Source organism: Castor canadensis, chromosome 3, assembly GCF_047511655.1.
Source record: "Castor canadensis chromosome 3, mCasCan1.hap1v2, whole genome shotgun sequence".
NCBI classification, from domain to species: domain Eukaryota; kingdom Metazoa; phylum Chordata; class Mammalia; order Rodentia; family Castoridae; genus Castor; species Castor canadensis.
Genome location: NC_133388.1, coordinates 3220760 through 3226759, shown reverse-complemented (window position 1 = coordinate 3226759; position 6000 = coordinate 3220760).

The following is a 6000-nucleotide window of genomic DNA, read 5'->3' as shown; positions in this document are numbered from 1 at the left end:
ACCTCCACAATTCACCTTTTAAAAGAGCAACAAGGAAAATCTAGCTCAGAGCAAACTCAATGGTGAGTGGCATGTGTTCAGTTTTGATCACTGAATGGGATCAGCTAGGAATCCAGGGCTGGGCTCCTCTTCCAGAGCTGCAAGGTCAGGGCTGAGCTGTTTTTGATGAGCAGAGGGAGGCCTTATTTGCATGTCCTCCTGATATATAAAAACTCTGGGTGGAAATCCCTGAGAGGCTAGTGTAAGAGAAGATTTGAGAGATTGTGACAATGAATAAAATAATGAAAATAAAAGGGTGTAATTAGTGGGTAACCAGTTGGAGGTGCAAAGGGAAAAAGATAGAAATGGGGGGTCAAAAATAATAAAAAATCTTTATATTCATCTATGAAGACAAAGTAATGATACATGTTAAAATTGTTCAAAAATAGGGGATGAACAATCATATAGAATAATAGAGGGATTAATTTGTTCATGTACATCATATGCATGTATATAAATACAAATGAAAGCCCTTTTAACAATTAATAAACATTAAAAAACTAAAGAAAGTTGAGGTCCCATTATGTGATTATTAAAGACTATGAACTTCTCATCTTTTTTAATGTTTTGCACATAAAAAAAGTTTGTCATTCAAATATGAAATTTATCTTCTTTAAAACATGTGGAAGTATAGAAATAATTATAAATGTTTCTGCAATGTGTACAGGAGTTCATGAAATGTGAGATATACCATTTATATGGACCTGTCATTTTGCAATATCCTCACAGTGCTCCCTAAATCAACCCCTGGACAGAGAGAGGCATACTTGGTGAGGAGTGCAGATCCCCCTTTCTGTGATGAGCACAGTGTGACTTTCCTGCCTTCTAGAGTTTAGTGAAAGAAAACTGAGAACCAGGGTTAAGGCAGATGCATGATTTTGAGTCTCTGGCATCTCATGTCACTGTGTATCTCAGTCAATTTTTGTACATTAACATGTGTTGTGTCTGTGTAGTAAACTTACTGTTCTTTAGCACAGGATGTAATAAACTGTACATTTATAGCGAGCATTTTGATGATGCTGGAGCCCAAAGGCTCCACAGTCCTTTCACTTTACCCTTCTGAGGGAAAGGAGAGCTGTTAGTGCTTTAGGAAAAATTTTAGAGAACTCTCAAATGTCAATAGCTGAAGAAAATTTCAAACCTAATTTTCATACTCTATTTAAGCAAGACCTAATAATGTTTGACATATTTACCTGTAGATTTTTAAAGCATTATGTGTTCTTCCCAATGACCTCATTGGGGAAGGTGATAGAAAAGAGTTTTGAGGGTAAAGATGTGATAATGAGCTAGATTTAAACAATAGGACAAAATTTTCCTTAAATTTGACCTTTGATAGTAGAGGAATTTGCTCCTCAGAGTCTCTATATGATTTTATCTCCTGTAAGGTGGTTCCAAACAGGGAATTCAGAGATGAGGAAGAAGAAAAGATTAATGAGGCATGGACCAGTCCTGAATCCAGAGAAACCCAAGCCTGCACTGGCCTTTGGGTCTCCCTCTTTTGGTGAAGGAACACTAGGCCTGACTGGTTCCCTCAGGTTATTTACCACATTCATAGCTGTAGAGAGTTGGTGAGGCTCATTCTTAGGGTAAAGACCTGCCACCTACCTCATCACCTTGCAGTCCTCTCAGTTTTCCTAAATTTGTGATTTTTTTTATTTCCTGAAGCACAAGAAAACATGTGTTAAACAAATGAAATTAACATATGAAGTAAAATAAGTTATCAATCTCAGTGGCAAAATCACTAGGATCAGAACAAGCTCACCACCTCCCCACAGAACTCAGAACATTGCAGAATATGTCCTTGAAATTTGGAAATTCTTGCTGAAGTACAATTTCTTCTCTGAGTCTTACTTCAAGGGAATCCTACTGAAACTGACGCGTTTTTTTTTTTTCTTTAACTACTGTGGTGAAGCCCCAGATCTTGTCTGTATTAGGCAAGAACTCGACAGATGAACTACATGTGCTCCTTTATTTCTTTTTTGTCTTTTGGTTTTTGTTTCTTTGTTTACTAGTTTTTACAGAGGGTCTGTACTATGAGCCACAATTTTTCTGAAGTCCCACATACTCAGGCATAACTTTTCCCTGTCCTTCCTGCCACAACACCTTGGAGCAGAAATATCAGCCTTGCAATACCAGGCCTGCATAAAATAAAACAATTTTTTCCTAAGATCCAAACTTGCATATTACCACATATTTACAATGTAATTATTTCTAATAAAAAATCTGAACTACAAATTGAAAATAGAATCTAACCTTCTCAGTTACTTTCTTCGAGTGTCAGCAAATTTTCCCTGAGACTGGTGCTAGAAACACAGCCCTGGACCTGAAGCAGCATCCAGGATAGTGGAGAAAATGCAAGTGAGGAAAGGTGCCTCCCAAAGCCCTTTTACAAGGGCATACTAGGTTCACATGATTGTACACTTCATCTACTCCAATCATTCTGAGCCAATCACATTGTATCTCCTAATCTCTCATTTGCAAAGCTGTGTGATGATTCAGTACCATTTCTACCATCTGCCGAATTTAAATCTCCCTACAATCTTTACTAACATGAAGTTAGTAATAAAAAAGAAAAATAAAAAATAAAACCAAGGTAACATTTAATAGTGGGTCATTAAAAACTTTATAAACCCAAAAAATGTTTTGTTTCCTTTCTTATTTAATTTTGATGGTACTGGGGTTTGAACTCAGGGTCTTGTGCTTGCTAGAGAGGGGCTCTACCATGTTCGCAGCCCTATGGATTCTTTAAGTAAAATAAATATATATGCATATAACAACTTCACTCTGCCCCTTGTCTATTTAAATTGTTTTGCATTTTGTACGTTTTTATTACTCTTTTATCAGAGTTTATTTGTTGTACAGTGGGTACTTATTTTTATAGCTCTGAGTAGGCTTGTATTGTACATCAATTGGATCGCCCCATCATCTATCTCCCTTGACCCTTTCTTCCCCCAAATGAATCAATTGCAATAAGTTTCATTGTTCTATTTCCTCTAAGTATATGAATTCAATGAACTGTAGTCCCCCAAAGCAATGTCCTTTCTGGTCCATGCCACTCTCACAAGTACACAATTTTATGTAAACAGTTTGTTAAAATCTCCTTGTGGCTAACAGGATTCCATTTCATGTGTATTCTAGATGCAACACTGTCCCCTTTTACTTTGCATTTGCATGATCAATTGTGTGTTTTCATTGTTGCAGTTTTGGGACACCTGAAATGAGATGATTGGTCAAAATTGAATTGAATAAAGTTTAAATAAGTGGGGACAGAGTGCAAAAGTCATAATTCATGTATTAGTTTTTGTTAGAGAAAATCTAGGGGTGGAAATAAGTGACTGCCTTCCAAGAAAAAGACACTGTGTTCAAATCCCTGGTATCATCAAAAAAAAAGCAAAGAAACTAAATTGATGTTATTTTATGTATTTTCATTGGTATTTACTTGTTTTTTCTTACTAAAGACATATTAGTAAAGATTGGAAGTAGATTTAATTTTCTTCAAATGTTTAGAAATGGTAGGCAACATTCACACAACTTTCCATGTGAGAGATCATGAAAGCCAATGAGATCAGATCAGGATGATTGGATTAGGTGAAGTATAATCATGTGACCCTTCTGGGACTTTATAAAAGGCATGTGGGAGGCACCTTTCCTCATTTCCCTTCCACCAGCATCTTGGAAGAAGCTTCAGGTCTGGGGTTGTCCCAATCAGTTAAAAAATGTGTCTATGTTCCCAGAGACTAAGGGCCCAAAAGACAAATAAGCAGGAACCACAGAATCTCCAGAATGTTCAGAAGCTTCAGAAATTTAACTAGGCTCAAAGAGAGAAGGAACAGAGGTAAAGGTAAGACTTGGTGTCAGTGATATCTAAACTTTAGGCCATAAAACAAAAGAGATTGTGTTTCTCTATGTCTCCACAATTTGTAAAGCCATTTCCCTGGGTTTATTGGGAAACAAGAATTTGGAGTCCCATGAACACCATCTGTGGAAATAACAGGAATTGCTTGCAGTTATAAGAAGTGTCTTGTATGAGGGAAGGACCAGACTCAGCAGAGGTCATGGGACTGCACTGTGTGAGGCACACCAAAAGCTGAACAGAAATGAGATGCTGAAGTCATTCTCCCCCATTGTAGTTAGGATACAGGGAATAGCCATTTAACATTGATTCTCCCTCAGAAAGAACAGCTGTAGAAAGAGGCTAGATCTCAGAAATCCTAGGATCCATGAAGGGAGATTGGAGCACAATTGGAAGAAGCAGACAAAATCCTGTGACTGTCTAAGGATGAGTCTTACCCCTGTGTGTTGCTCCTTTTCTCTTCTGGGTGAATCAGATTTCTCACTTCCATTTCCATTGTGTGTGCACCTTTTCTTAAATCTCCCTGTGGCTAATAGGATCCCACTTTGTGTGTTGTTGAAATGGAACATTTTCCCCTTTTTCTTTGCATTTGCATATTCAAGTTTTTGTTTTCATTGTTGCTATTTTGTGGCATGTGAAATAAGATGATCAGAAAAAAATTAATTTCATTAAATTTACATATGCTGGGGACAAAGTGGAGAGGTCATAATTCCTATGATAATTTTACTAATAGAAAATCTATGGATGGGAATCAGGCTCAAGTGGTAGAACTTCTGCCAGGCAAGCAGAAGACTCAGAGTTTAAACCACAGTACTATAAAAAAGGAAAGAAACAAAAAAAAATCTACATTGTTTTATCTTCTTTTGTATTTTTCATTGATCCACATTGAAATATTTCTTGTTTTAATTTTGTTATTGTTATATTTTTCTTACTAGATAAATATTAATAAAGAGTTGAAGTAGGTTTAAATTTCTTCAAATGATTAGATGTTGTGAACAACAGTCACAAAGCTTTCCACCTGAGAGATTTTGATTATGTCTTTTTTTCATTCATTTCTTGGTTTGTCTATTAATTTTTTCTTTTTCTTTCTTTCATTCATTCTTTTTTCTCACCTCTGTCTTTCTCTTCTCTCTCTCTCTCACTCTATTTCTTTCCTTTTATGTTTCTCTTTTTACTTTGTTTCTATCTTTATTTCTATTCCTTTATTTTTTTCTCTCCCTTTTTTTGTTTTCTTTCTCTCTTTATTTCTTAATCTTTTAAAACATTTTCCTCAATCTCTCTCTCTCTCTCTCTCTCTCACTTTCATTCCTTCTTCCCTCCCTCCCTGCTTCCCTCTTTCCCTCCCATCCATTCTCAGTCCTCCTTTTCTTCCATCCTTCTTTCTTTTTCTTTCTGTCAGTCTTTCTTTCTCACCTTGTAGTCTCATGTAGTTTGTAGTGTAGTGTAGTTCTGGGCAGGTCAAGGTAATTTGTTATGTCTGTGGTGTTGACATTTAAAAATCTTCCCTTCTTTGTGAACAGGGACCAACCTTAGATGCAAGAGTTTTGCAGCCTGTGGGCTGATTAAGATCTCACTGATCTTCAGGACCTACAGATTATAAGCCTAGTATTGTTCCCAGACTGCTTGACGTAGTTGCGTTAAGGAGTGAGGGGCTCAGTGCTCTGACTGCTGGCCTAAGAGCTTTCAGATGCATTGCAGAAGTCCCTTGTTTGTGTGGGAGGAGGCATGAATCACATGATTCACAGAACTTGCTCTTGGTGCTTTAATTTCCCACAGCTATATCTGCTACACTGTCACCAAAGTCACTTAGTCATCCTTGTGAAGGAAGCATTGCTTACCTGTCCTTCTTATGAGGTGAGCTGTGCCTGTACCTTAAGTCACTTTCTTAATTTTGTTGTGGCATTTCTAATTCCCCATTTTCCAGCTTTTTTCCTGTTCATCTTTCAAGTTTCATGATGCTCTTCCTCAATTTCTCTCTCTTTTTAATCCTGAATCTTTTCACCCAGAGTCAAACAGACAACTCTACTACCCTGTATCTATTATAGCTGTTTTCAAGACTGTTTTGAAGTTTCCTTTAAAATTAAAAACAGATCTGTCATATGTTCCAG